Below are 15205 nucleotides of genomic sequence, written 5' to 3' on the forward strand. Positions count from 1 at the left end.
TATTTGAAATTCTGCTCCATGTTAACAGTTTATGATAATTGCTAAGCGATTAATATATTTATTTCAATTATTATTATTCTCTTTAATAATGTGCCTTAAAATTAGCTTTGAGAATGAACTAATGATGAAAAATATTCAATGATTAAATGTAATGCTTAAAAATATAAATACGTGACATTAATTTACGCTTAATATTTTAGAAATGTAACTTTAAATCTTAATTTTATTTTTAAATAGTGACATTTTTATATTAATTGTAGTTAATATCAAAATCAATATCGAGTATAATACTGAGTATAATATTAAAATAATAATAAGAACTAGAACTGTACATTTCCTAAAGAAAATGTGAGTGGTGTTTGCTGTGGCAAATCATTTAATTAATTTCTTTTTGGCTTAGTCCCTTTATTAATCTGGGGTCGCCACAATGGAATGAACTGCCAACTTATCCAGCATATGTTTTACGCAGCGAATGCCCTTCCAGCTGCAACTCATCACTGGGGAACACCTATACACTCTCATTCACACACATACACTACGGGTAATTTAGCGTAACCAATTCACCTGTACCACATTTCTTTGAATTTATGGGGGAAACCGGAGCACCCGGAGGAAACCTACGCGAACATGGGGAGAACATGCAAACTCCACACAGAAATGCCAACTGATTCAACCGAGGCTTGATCCAATGACCATCTTGCTGTGAGGCAACAGCATTACCTACTGCGCCACTTCGTCATCCACCATGGCAAATCACTGGGGTAAAATGACTTACTGTACTGCCCAAAAACAATGAAGTGCTAAGAAATGGCCAAATGTGTGTTAATGTATTCGCTAGGGTATTTGAAATGGTTGCTAGTTTGTGGTAATGCAGTTAAATGGGTGAAAACAAATTAGATTGTATCAGCCTAATTAGAAATATCTCATAACCCTGTCTTTCTATGGTGTTCATGTGCTGATATAAGGCTTGTTTCCGTTGTTATATGGTTGTTGGGGTGCTATAAGTGGTTGCTAGGAAGTGTCTACAAATTTGCGATGTCACTACTTCATACCACTTTGATAGGCTAGGTAAAATGAGCACACTCCCAAACTTCTATGACTCTCTAATCTAGCTATCGATGTCAGCCATTTTGTGCCAATGTTAAGTCTATGGGATTTTGGGGGTTACATTCTTTCCCCTCATGGACTCATATTTCATTTAGTTATATTTGTATTATTACAATAATTGTAATTTATACGTGTGACCCATTCTTAAATACCCATGTTCTAAAGTATCGTTCGTCCGAAGATCTTAACTATTTTCATCATCTTTACTTATTACCATCAACACCAAAGATCCACTCCGAAAACATCAACACACACAACTACCCAGTCAGATATTTTAACAAAGTATACAGTACATAACACCAATAAAGAACATCCATCCCACATTTCCTTCTCTCAACAACAGCTGGAGCACACGGCTGAATGTGCTATACATTTAAACAGCACTTCCATTTGCCCTTCTAACCCAGTTACTGCCAGTCAATTACTGCATATGTGAATCCATTTACCCCTGAACCTCAGATGCCCTACGTGTTCATGACACATCAGCGTTCTTGATGCTGACGTCCCACGGGTTTACCAGCCAAAATGTCAGACAGCCTCATTCATACCGCCCCCCTCCCAAAATGAAAAATGGCACCCCTCACCAGGGGACGAGGAAAACGACAGAGAGGCCTCTTACAAAAGTCCGCCAAGGTACATCACTGACAACAGACGCCAGGCTAATTAACCATTGTGCGCCACTTTTACAATTAATTAGCCCCTTAAGCTGCTTTTGTCAAAGGCGGTAAACAAGGCGAAGAGAAGTTAATGACTTACTCAGATCAAAGCATGAGTTATTGTCTTTATTTTGCAGCAGTACCTGTGGGAGGTTCGGTTGCGCTTCGGCAGAACGAAGATGTTTCCTTTCATCAGTTCGTCATCAGGGGCAGCGGAGCCACTTCTGGGGGACAGAGACGCTGGATGGAGAGATTTCAAGAGAGAGAAAGAACCAGCGTTAAGAACCAGCTCAAGGGAGGGTTTACGAAATCTTATTTTCCTCTTCGATTTAACAGCAGCAATTCCCAAGGGCATTTCCTTAAAAGTGAGCGAACGGTTAGGATGCAAATGGTTTTTGATCACTACAACTGAAGGCATAAACAACAACAAGGACACGTCTCTTTAATTTTTTATATATATATTTTTTTTTAATTCCAATGAGAGCAAAAATCCAAGGTCAGACTCTGAACTTACTGGCCATTAAGAGATCACAAAGACTAGCAGTGAGAGTGCATAATATCCACACAGCTATTTTTGGCCTCAAATTAAAATATATGACATGTTGAAATGACTGCAATGTGCAAGAGAGGTATTCAAACTAGACACTAATGATGCTTATTAATGGCGTGAATGAAGTCTTGACAGGTCGTGTGTCATTTTCCAAGGAATGCTTCACTGGCATAATGGCTAATGTAAGTGGGTGTAATTATATATATTATACCCTGTCCTATTGTATTTTGGCAGCGGTTTGAGGGAGTCAGACAGTTAGGATGAAAATCAAAGCCGTTATGCGGAAGGAACAGGAGAGCTGGAGGAATTGTAGGACGGTGCCAATTTGCTCATTTCACGTGGCCTGGACCATGTTTAAGGCAATAGCACCCATTAGTGGTCAATTGGAGAGTTTGAGAGGACATGTTTTGCGTATACATGTTGCAGAATTAGTGGAAACGAAGTGTAACGAATTAATATCCTCAACAGATGCTGGCAAAATGCTGGTGGCGCTCTTCTTTTTTTTTAAAGCCCAAAAAAAGATCTCTAATTGGAGGCCCAGAGGTAAAGCCTTTCATTAATCATTACGCTTTACAGTCTTGATAACAGATCCGGGAATCTCAAACACCTCTCTCATTTATTTTTATTTACATATTTTCCCTCTCTCCTTTTTTTTATCCAAAGGGAGCGAGGTATGGAAAACCCGTCAAAAGCACAGACAGGGAAAAGGGTTGGAAAATGGTAACTTATGCTCACTGGGAATTACCAAAGCACTTAGTAATTAAATCTAAATTGACATTCTAGTAATTAGTCCCTTAATTACGAGGAATAACACAATTAGCCAACGAGTCTTTGCTAATTGTTAATTAGCACAGGCAAAGTTATTGTGTGTGTGGCAGAAAGAGGCACACAACAGAACAAATGTTAATTTCTCTCATTTAACAACCTTTTTTACTTTGTTCATTCATATTTTCTGCTTAGTTTAGTTGAGCTTCATCATCACAATCCATAAAAAACTATATAGTTCTGTTTTTGCTTGGAAGAGTTGTATATGTGCATGTACATTTAAAAAAATCCATAAATATATCCATAAATCATACATTAATAAAGCGCTATAAGTATTAGGTTTTCAAGGTGGTATATAAAAATACATTTTTATTATTAGTATCAGTTTCCATATTTTGTGAACTCTGTTTTTTTTTTTTTAGTTTAGATATGCTTTTGAATTGCATTATGGGACTTTGATCTCTTGATAGAAAAAAAAAATGTATATTTTTAATTGTTTGAAGTGATATATTTTGTGGATTTGTATTGTAAATTATGGTACAAAAACCTGGTATAAAACTGCTAGTATTTTTCCGTTACTTTACAGACTTATTTGTTTATATACAGTCAAGCTTGATTGTATATATTTTTATAATATAATATATTGTTTCAAACTACTAAAATGTCAACAAAAGTCACTTTGTTAAAGGGCATCTATGATGAAAATCAACATTTGTAACCAGTTTGGACAGAACTCTGTAGATATAGTCTGTCCACTGTCATATTGGAGGGATATACAATCAACAAGTCCCTTTTTAAAAATTTCCTGACATTACAAAAGGACCCAAATCCCTGCAATTCTGAGGCCCATCACAATGTGATGAAGGAGTGTAGGTTTCCCCACCCACTGCTTGATTGACAGGCGCCATGTTTCTATAATAACATGTAAACACTGTCCACAGATTTTTTTTTTTGCAAATAAACTGGGATTAAAATATTTGTTATAACTCTTTGTGATTATTTTAAGTTTTATAAGTTTAAAACATTTTTTTAAATAGAGCATGTTTGTAATAAAGACAGTAAAATTGCCATATATATGTTATTCTTAACCACTATAATCATCACAGCTGCATGATGTCAGTAACCGCTAACATGTCTGTGTGTGTACTGCAAACGATATTTGTTTGACTTTGTTTCACTTTTGTAAATAAATTTACTTATTTTTTTACATTATTTGGTTGTCGTTTAGTTATTTTGCCACCAACACACCACAAACTGACACACTTCAAATTTTACCTCTTTAACCCCTAGAGATAAACTTTAAAGTCGTAACACTTATCATTTCAGAAAGGCTTGAATAAACACCACAAATATATGAAATAAACGGTATTTCAGCTTCATCCGAGTCTGGCTCTGTCACTGTGTTATTTATCTGATGTAGCACATGATGAGAAGCAGAGACGCACTTGGAAACGGTGGGTGGGGAGAAGCAGCTCATTTGCATTTAAAGCCACAGGCAACAAAAACAGCTACAGTATACTCAGACACCAAAATAGGCAAACCTTTGGAGGCTTAAATAAATAATCTGATGGGTATTTTGAGCTGAAACTTTACAGACACATTCTGAAGACACCAAAAGGCTTATTTTACATCTTGTAAAATGGGTAAAATAGGTGTCCTTGAAAGTAGCAGAAATCAATGTCTGATAATAAGCTTTTAAAAAATGGTGTTTGTTCAAACTACTTATTTAAAATGAGCTGAAACAACACAATTTTTCACTTTTTGGGGGACAATTTGTTTTATGTTCAATACACTTGATTTTGTAAAAACTAATAAGTTACTTTAATTCCTTCATGTTGTTTTAACACTAATTGATTTTGTGGAACCCACCATTTTTTTGAAATTCCTAACTGTAAATTAACATCTGTGAATCATAATTAGGGAAACCTTTAATATTTTTACAGTATTACAGTACACACTAAAATTTAATTTAAAAAAATATGCTGCCCATTTGAAATTTTATACACCATATACACACAAATCACATCATCGAGATCAAAATATTGCAATATACTATTTAAAATAATAACCAATCAAAAAGTACAGAACAGACCAAATACAGGACTATAACATAATCTTTGGTCTCCCACAGCATCATCATCCCAGTGTCCCACTGCGAACCCTGAGGTTTATTTGAAAGTGGTCTCAAAGAGTGCTTCAGCCCTAATGCCTCATGGATGAAGCAGTACTGGCAGTGCAGAGGATTTATCCAAAAAGCTGTTATCACCGGGTTCAGCACGCACACAACCTCCTGCCCTCCATGACTCCAGTGTCCTTCCTTTCCGGTGGCAGCTTCAAAGATAAGTGTATGTACTCAGCCACAGATTACCCCGCCGACTCACAACAAATATTTGGCTGGCGGATGAGCCATCTTAGAATCCAACCGAACATGAAATTAAGCGGTGTGCAGACAGGCAGGGGTGCAGAGCAACCGAAAACATGATTTAGGCCTCGGTAAACACAACAGAAGTGGGTGGTAAAGGTGCGGAGTGGAGGAGGTCGAAGGTGTCATGCACAATAGCTGCCATTTTACTGTATGGCATGCCTTACATATTGAAGTAAAACTTTTGGGCAAGACACTGAAAACCAAATAGCCTAAAGGTATTTCTATACTGTAAAAAATCTGTTAATTAACACCTTCCTTATTTTGTGATTCACAGTTATTTTCTGCTTATTTAGAGTTATGAATTTCATTATAGGACATTGGTTTTTGCTGTGTTAACTTTTGACATTTTAGTAGTTTTGAAACATATACTACCCAAATACAGAGAGGATATTAGAGAGAGATAGAGAAAGAGAGAGAAAGAATTAAGCCTGTAAAACAAAAGAAAAAGTGCTGGCAGTTTATTTCCAGGTATGTTTTGCCATAATTTATAACAACAATACATACATTTAATATTACTTCATACTTTCATACTTTATACTTTTTATACTTAACTAGGTTTCGATAAAAGTCACTTTTTATCAAATAAAAATTTACAAGCTGGAACAATCGGTCAAGTTATTACATAGAAATGTGTATTAGAATCTAATAACTATTTGTCAAGGTATTACCAGGTATTTTTTGCCATAAATTATAACTTTATACTTCATCAGCATATAAAAGTTTCAATAAAAGTCTCATTATCAACACCAGCTTTCAATATTAAAAGTTGCTGGAGGAAAGATCAGGATACCATAATGCAATTAAAAAGCAAAAATTAAGAAAAATGAATCTCGAAATACAGAAAACACTCACAAGAAAAAAAACACCCACAAGACACAGTTTCAGTCTGAAACTGTACAGATGTGGCTAATGAGAATGCGCAAGTGAATGAACTTGACCACACGCAGTGCTGCAGTACTGCGCGACACAGCACAAAATGGTCTAACACAAGACATGACCAACAGGGGGCAGTTATGTAACATAGTGAACATAATAACATGATTAATTGAAACATGCATTCTTAGTGGCCATATCTGTAGCTTTCAATTACAATACAGATTTTTTGGGTCTTTTTTCTTTTCTAATGCAGTCAGCTATAAAACCGTATATTATTATCAGCACATACATATACACACCAACTTTACTTTCTATATATTCCAACCAAACCATTTGTTTATAAATGTTCTGGCTTATTATATACAACATTTTATTGCACTATTGTCTGACTGCAGTATTTTCCAAACTATGCAGTGATAAAAAAAAAGATTCCTAAAAAAAAAAAATACTCTCAAAAAACTTTTAATTCTAATTTGGCAAAAAATTGAACAAGAATTGTGAACCTGACTTCATCCAATGTCCAGATTTTTGCGCTACATACCCATTAGCTCATATTTAACAAAACAATGTGCTTATTTAAATATAACATTTTATACAACTTGTACACCAAATAACACAATCGCAATTCTTAACAATACTCAATCAACCGGAGAACTATATTGATAACTGCAGCATTTACCTATATTTAGTTTTTACCCTATTATCCTGCAGTTTCTCACCTTCAAGCATAAACAGCTGTGTATCATAAAAGAAGCATTTCAACAGCACCTAGAAGCATATTGTGCCAAACTAAGTGATTCTGCTTCTTTATCTCACTTGCCCTCGCCGCAGTCAGAGTGCAGTGTGAATCTAAAGCCCCCACTGCTCTTTTCCTACTGTGTCTTTAATTGGATCCTTATTACCATTCCGGCTCCCTGAGAATGATGAATTTGTATGTGTGAGAATTTCATTAATCATTCTTATTCACAGTCCAGCCAGACGAGAAGAGAGAGAGTGAGGGGAGATAGAGAAGGAAGAAATTAATATTTTTTTCCAGACTGGGATATATTTCGTAATGAATATTCATGCCTGTAGGATATTTGGGGTCAGCCATAATCAGGCAGGTAATTTGTAATTTGCTGTGTTTTCACCCAGGACCTGCCGCATAGGTTAATATACATCTATTTGAACAGAACTTGGGGATTTTTTGAAGTACAAGTACATTGACTTACCTGAGCTCCTTGTTTATATATTATTAATAATGCAATTAGGAACATTTCAATAACTTATCGTTTATTGTTTAAAAAAAATCCATATATTTTTAGAACAATCAGTCAAGTTATTAAATAGACATGTGAATTAGAATCTAATAAATATTTGTCAACAGCCTTACTGAGACATACATCTGCACAAAAAGGATTTAAATGCAGTGTTGCAAATAATTAAAGGTTTGGATTTGGTCTTCAAATTGAAAGTGTTATTTAAAAACCAAAAGAATCACAAACTGGTTAAATAAATAAAGATTTTATAAATACATATAATTTGTACAGTATAGACTGCCAATTCAAGTTTCTGCTACAACACTGTTAGATAGGAAAGGCAAAACAATGAAAGGCAAAAGGCAAAACAATGAAAGATTTCAAATTTATATATATATATATATATATATATATATATATATATATATATATATATATATATATATATATATATATATATATATATTTCATTGTAAAATACATTCTAAAGGAGCCTTTATGTGAAACCGTCTCATGTCTCCAAAGTAATGCAAATTGTCTAACATATGTAAAAGAAACAGTTTCAAGCAGGTCAACTGGCCGGACGGGTTCTGACCCAAGTACATTATTTGCACACTTTGTTTTCATGCTAAAATGTATCGTGAATGGGTACTTATATGCTGATGAGATTGGGGCTGGGGGAAAGGCAATTTACACTGCTGACAACAACACTTCATTTGTATGCTTTGTTTCTATTTGTCCCCACATCTATGTATCTATGTCTGTAAAAATGTATTTAAACTGAATGTCTGCTGTACCAGTTCAGAGATCTTTCGATGACGCCACAGTGGCGCAGAAATTCTTGTCATTTATAAGTTCTGTGATAAAGCTTAGTATACTACAACACCAATTCAATCAAAACTAAATTTAATTTAATTTCAAACAACAAAATTTTTAAATTAGAAATGTCAAAGTTACACTATTGGTCGCTGTTGCCATAAGGCAACATATCATATAGTACTTTAAAAAATCGCTCCAAATTTTTTACAGCACTTCAAGTTAAGCCATTCTAAAAAATGAAAAACAGTGAAATATTTTTTTTTATAGATCTAATCATAATGCGTGCAGTAGAGGGTTAAGAATAAATTAAACTGTCTAGTAATTAAAAAATAAATAAATAAACTGATGTATGACATATGATGGCTTTTATAAAATGACAGCAGACTTTCTTTTCTTTTATTTAAGCTTCAACGGTTAAAATGTAGATTATAAGGACACCTTCAATTAATTGGGGGCAAAAAAACTGCTAGCGTGTGTGTATTTAATTTTATGTAAGTACTCATTTCAGACAAGATTACTTTCAGACAAGTTCCCATATTCACATATTGGCTCTCAGTGGCACCTGTTAAATAGTACAACTCTTGTCATTTGCAGCGAGTGCACTCAATATTAAATATATCTCAGGGGCTAAAAAGCGAAGAACTGGCGCTCCGTGCAAACAAGTGAAAAAATATCCATAGTTAGTCTCTTCTGTCCAAACAAGACCAAAGAACCACTTTGGGGAGGGGAAAAAAGTGTTTTGAACATGAAAGAAACCAAAGTGCCAACACTTGGTTCATAAATTCACAGCGCCTGTACTTTAAAGTCTTCACCCCCAAAAGGATTTTTCCAATTCTTTTTGAAATTATACCCACCTGGCATCACTTAAAGTTGCTTAATTAATAATTAATCGATACATTTTGGGATGATTAAAATTCATGATGAGAAAGTGTTTTTAAAATAATGTCCAACCCCCCAGGGAGGCTAATCATTTTGAAGCAGTCGCTAGATCTCGCTGAAATAATTAATTGCACCTGAATGTTTAGCAAGGTCAGAGAATGGTAGCACAACGCCCGAGGTATAGAGGGATGTTTATAACATCACTTGATTGCACTAAACCAACATTTTCATCTAGAAATTAATTCAGGAACCGAAGCTGGAGGCACAAGCATTGGCCCCTACCCTCCTTCTGCGTGAAACCAGCATCGTTTTAATATGACTTTGATCATTACCGGTGGAAGAAACCTGATGCGTCAGATGTGGAAAGTGGAGAAGAGGATATGTGAAGAGGAAAAACAACTAATGGAAGGTTGGGAATGTGCTCAACAAATGCTCATTCAAAAAAGAAAAGTTTATGACACCAAAATATTAACTCCGAACTTGGTTTTAGAAAGTCACTGTGTGTCAGGGCTGTAACAGTCAGACAGGATAGTTGATATTGATGCTGCTGTTTATTGTTAGGATTACAGAAAGTCATCATGACCATTTCAATATATGTTTTAGACTTAAAAGATTTAGGCTGTTTTTTGCATGTCCACTAAAGAAGTGTTTCTCAACCATATTCCTGGACGAACACCAGCTCTGCACATGCAGTGTTGGTGGTCCTCCATGCAGGAATGTAGTTGAGAAACACTGCACTAAAGAACTTTTAGCCAGAGGATAACCCTAGTGGTCTTCTAAAAACTCAGCTGTTGACCTCTTTTGTGCAGAGTTTTTGTTTGATTGATTGATTGATTGATTGATTGATTGATTGATTGATTGATTGATTGATTGATTGATTGATTGATTGATTGATTGATTGATTGATTGACTGATTGATTGGTTGGTTGGTTGATTGGTTGGTTGGTTGATTTGTAGGAATAGCTAACGTGAAACTGATGTTTCGACAGTGTCGAGATCCAGAAGCGCAATTGTTTCGAAACACTGCACCAAAGCATAATCCGAAACACTTAGGTCACGTGACTAAGGTGATTCAAAAACCAGGTCAAGCGTCTAAAGCGAGTCTGAGCATCGGTCATTTTAGAAGCGTTTCGAGACCTGGCAAATCTGCATTTGACTGACAGGGTCAGAATTAAACTGTCTCATATAGTCCAATGGACCGTGCGTGTGCACAAAATTACTGTGCTGGGAATGACTTTTGGATTTGAACCTCGACTTGTACAAATACTCAGAAATTATGATTTTTATATGGTTGGGTTTAGGGTTGCAGTAGACGTTAATAAAATATAATAAATGGGAAATTTTATGAATAATATAAATAATTTGCGTAAACTTCCAGCCGCAACCATATCTGATCTAGCAACAACCCTGGTTTATGACCAAAACAAGACATATTTATTCACAAAGTGTTTATTCGGATGCCAGACCAATGTTAAAACAAAACACGTTAGAAGAACAAAGCATTTTGAATCTAACATCTGTAGCTGCATCACCCTGGGTTCAAACCCATTATCTCTGCATGCTAGTTAAGAATTCTCACCGCTTCACTAAATCGATTGAAGCTTCGGCAATACAACGTGGGGGTTAATACCTCAGTTTACTTAACTGTTTCTTTGCTGTTTTAGAGCAATACCTAAAAAAATGACCACTAGATGTCACTGTAGAGTGGGGATTAGAAACATTTCGAAGCTTCGACACATTTGCTTCGACTGTTTCAGTGTTTCATGAAGCTTCGCTTAAAATTACCTCAACTAAAATTGTGGTGGTTCCAAACCATTATTAGTTTTTTCTTTAGGTCAAAAGAAAGAAGATAAATAGATAAAAGCTGGAAACCTGTAGCCACTGACTTCCATATTATTTGTTTTTCCTACAACAGAGCAGTTTCCAACATTTTTCAAAATATCTTCTTTTGTGTTTAACAGAAGAAAGTAACTCACAAAGTTTAAAACAAATAAGGTTTGGCTTCTTGGTGCCGTATGTAGTGTTAAGATCCCTTCGCCACAAAGTCATTTCAGGGCTTTATCTCCTGCCAAAATTTTCTGCAATACCGTTCCTATCGTATATGTAAGATTTTTCTATGTACATTTTTTGGGACAACAGTATCTCCAACAGAAAAGAAATGCAAAGATGTTTTAAATTGTAAATAAATCAGTGTTTTTGAAACGAATGAAGACAGCAGAAGTCAATGATTCATTTGAAATATTTAGCATACATGCTTACGGCTCCAAAATACTTAAAATGTTTCTCAAAATAAAATATATTGTGTTCAAAGAAGGAAAACTTTTATATTTTTTTTACCATATTTTCATTCAATTCAGAAAAAGAAAGACAATACATCCCAACCAAGAAACCTACCCACCCCAATGTTCAAGAAAAGGTTATAGCCTTGCTGCGTGCAATGTCATAGAGACATCCATCTCAAACAAATCCAATTCAATGTTATATTTTAGCCCTCAAATTTGGAACATTTTAGACAAAATAAGCTACCTATACCCCTGAGATCCATAAATGTGGGCGAAAAGGAGCATGGCACGCCGCAAGCCTTCAGAGTCTATTTGTACCCAGCACAAATAAAATCCCACCTGACAACCAACAGAGAGATCAAGCTCTCAAAAAGAGCACCATGATGAGATGCCAACAGAATTCGAACTGAATGATGATACTTTGTAATAGTTCTGTAAAGCCATAGGATGGTAAAAAAAAAAGTTCCAGCAGCATTTCAAAATCAGCTGTTTGATTGACATATCAGTGGGTCAGGAGTGACTGACGCATTTGCGGGAATGAGTGAGGTTATTTTCCTGCTGGACATGACGCATTATGAGAGGTTGATTGGGGACTGTTGGCAGCAGGTTAAGGAAGCTGTCATGTTACAGGTCTTTGTGTAAATCTCCCCAGGGCAAAGCAATTGACAGGAAAGGGGGTCTGGGACAACACAGACCCCTGAAAACAGAGAGTGGGTAAAAAAAATGGGGGCTGCGTACAATGATGGAAACATAAAAGTAACATCAAGGAGATGCTTTGCTGTATTTGAGTTTTTTGAATGTGCCAGGCAGGACTAAACACATAAGTTGGCTGGTTTAGAATATTAAGTTTGATTATTAAATGAGGAGAAGAGTTTGAGTTGAGTTTGACACTTTCATTAAATAATGCTAAAGTTTGTTCAGTGATCAATGCCAATAATATATACCTAGACCCATGGTTTTAGAGCAGGGTCCTCAAAGTGTAGAAAGTGATAAAGAATAAAATGAATTGTTTGAATACTAAAATTACTGAATAGTTCGTACCTGTGAAACTTTTATTATTATTTAGTGGATAATGTAGTCAATTACAATGCATCTGGAAAGTGTTCATAGCGCTTTACTTTTTCCAAAAAAAATTTATGTTACAGCCTTATTCCAAAACGGATTAAATTTATTTATTTCCTCAAAATTCTACACACAATACCCCATAATGACAATGTAAAAATATTTTTTTTAATTGTTACAAATTTATTAAAAATAAAAAAAAACAAAAAAATCACATGTACATAAAGTTGAAGTCAGAATTATTAGCTCCCCCCTGAATTATTAGCACCCTGTTAATTTTTTTCCCCAACTTCTGTTTAAGAGAGAAAATATTTTTTTCAACACATTTCTAAACATAATAGTTTTAATAACTCATTTCTAATAACTGACTTATTTTATTTTTGCCACGATGACAGTAAATAATATTTTACTGGATGTTTTCAAGACACTTCTATACAGCTTAAAGTGACATTTAAAGGCTTAACTGGGTTAATTAGGTTAACTAGGCAGGTTAGGGCAATTAGGCAAGATGTTGTATAATGATGGTTTGGTCTGTAGACTATCAACAACAACAACAACAACAAAAAAAGCTTAAAGGTGGGAATTATTAATTTTTATTTAATACATTTTGTCCCATTTTTTAAATTAAAAACTGCTTTTATTCTTGTTGAAATAAAACAAATAAGACTTTCTCCATAAGAAAAAAATTATTAGACATACTTGTTAAAATTTTCTTGCTCTGTTAAACATAATTTGGGAAATTTTTAAAGAAGAAAAAAAAATCAAAGGGGGGCTAATAATTCTGAATTTAACTGTAAGTATTCACAGCTTTTGGCGTGAAGCTTTAAATTGAGCACAGGTACATTCTGTTTCCACTGATCACTCTTGAGATGTTTCAGCAGCTTAATTGGAGTTCACCTGTGGTAAATTCAGTTGATTGGACATGATTTGAAAAGGCATACACCTGTCTATATAAGGTTCCAGGGTTGACAGTGCATGTCAAAGCATAAACCAAGCATGAAGACAAAGGAATTGTCTGTAGACATTCAAAACAGGATTGTCTCGAGGCACAAGGCCGAAGGAAGGTTACAGAAAAATTTCTGCTGCTCTGAAAGTTGCAATGAGCACAGTGGCCTTCATCATTTGTAAGTGGAAGATGGTTGGAACCACCAGGACTCTTTCTAGAGCTGGCCGGCCATCTAAGCTGAGTGATCGGGGGAAAAGGGCCTTAGTCAAGGAAGGGATCAATAACCCAATGGTCTTTCTGTCTGAGCTCTAGCGATCTTCTGTGGAGTGAGAAGAACCTTCCAGAAGGCCGACCATCTGTGCAGCGATCCACCAATCAGGCCTGTTTGAAAGGGTGGCCAGACGGAAGCCACTCCCCGTCTGGAATTTGCCAAAAGGCATCCGAAGGACTCTCAGACCATAAGAAACAAAATTCTCTGGTTTAATGTGACTAAAATTAAACTCTTTGGAGATAACCAGACACCGCTCGTCACCAGGCAAATACCATCCCTACAGTGAAGCATAGTGGTGGCAGCATCATGCTGTGGGATTGTTTTTCAGCAGCAGGAACTGGAAGACTAGTCAGGATAGAGGGAAAGATGAATGCAGCAATGTACACAAAGACATCCTAAATGAAAACCTGCTTCAGAGTGCTCTTGACCTCAGACCAGGGCGACAGTTCATCTTCCAGCTGAACAATGACCCAAAGCACACCACCAAAATCTCAACGGAGTGGCTTCACAACTTGAGACAGTAATTGCTGCCAAAGGTGTATCGACAAAGTACTGAGCAAAGACTCAATAAATTTACAACAATTTCAAAAAAAAAAATTCACATTGTCATTATGGGGTATTGTGTGTAGAATTTTGAGGAAATAAATTAATTTAGTCAATTTTGGTATAAGGCTGTAACGAAAAAAAAAATGAGGTAAAAGTGAAGCGCTTGATTATTTACACTGACTTATTAATAATAATTATTATTTAAAAAACAATCATTATTATTATTTTTGCAATAACAAATACATATTACTATTATTATTGTTGTTGTTATCACAACAGTGATATGTAATATATTTTTTATTTAATGCCATGTCAGCAACCAAAGTTATTTTCCTGGCAAGAACATTTGAATACATTTTTTTTAATAAAATAACAAATATATAATTAAAATTATATCACTAAAAATGTTCTCAAGAGAGTTGATTTCCAGTCCAGTAAAATGTGTTTTACTGTAAGAGAAATTCTGCAGTACAACTATTGAGAAGGGTCTTTACCTTTGAGCAAAAAAACATAGGTTAATCTTGTATGTCCAATACGACATCTGGTAAAATTCTCTTGATCAAATCTAATCTTAAAATGTCTTTAAATTCTGTTTGAGATTTCAGGTTGTTGTTAGCACAACAGTGACAGGACTGCATGACTCATTTGTAACAGTATTTAATGGTAACAATATTTATTGTTAGTAATTATTCTAAATTATTATTATTATTATTATTATTATTATTATTATTGGGTGACACTGTTGGTGTTTCTGTGTAGAGTTTGCATGTTCTCCCTGTGTTT

The 15205-nt window shown here is 35.1% G+C and overlaps 1 long non-coding RNA gene across 4 annotated transcripts in view; it reads right to left on the minus strand.

Annotated features, from left to right (window-relative positions):
• Nucleotides 1-15205, minus strand: part of LOC137496650 (uncharacterized) — a 125995-nt gene that overhangs the window by 93362 nt on the left and 17428 nt on the right. For all 4 annotated transcript variants that reach the window (XR_012387147.1, XR_012387146.1, XR_012387148.1 and 1 more), the window contains one exon: nt 1907-2003. This is a non-coding gene — a long non-coding RNA (uncharacterized lncRNA). The remainder of the gene's footprint in view (nt 1-1906; nt 2004-15205) is intronic.

This window comes from Danio rerio, chromosome 11 (assembly GCF_049306965.1).
Source record: "Danio rerio strain Tuebingen ecotype United States chromosome 11, GRCz12tu, whole genome shotgun sequence".
Taxonomy (NCBI): domain Eukaryota; kingdom Metazoa; phylum Chordata; class Actinopteri; order Cypriniformes; family Danionidae; genus Danio; species Danio rerio.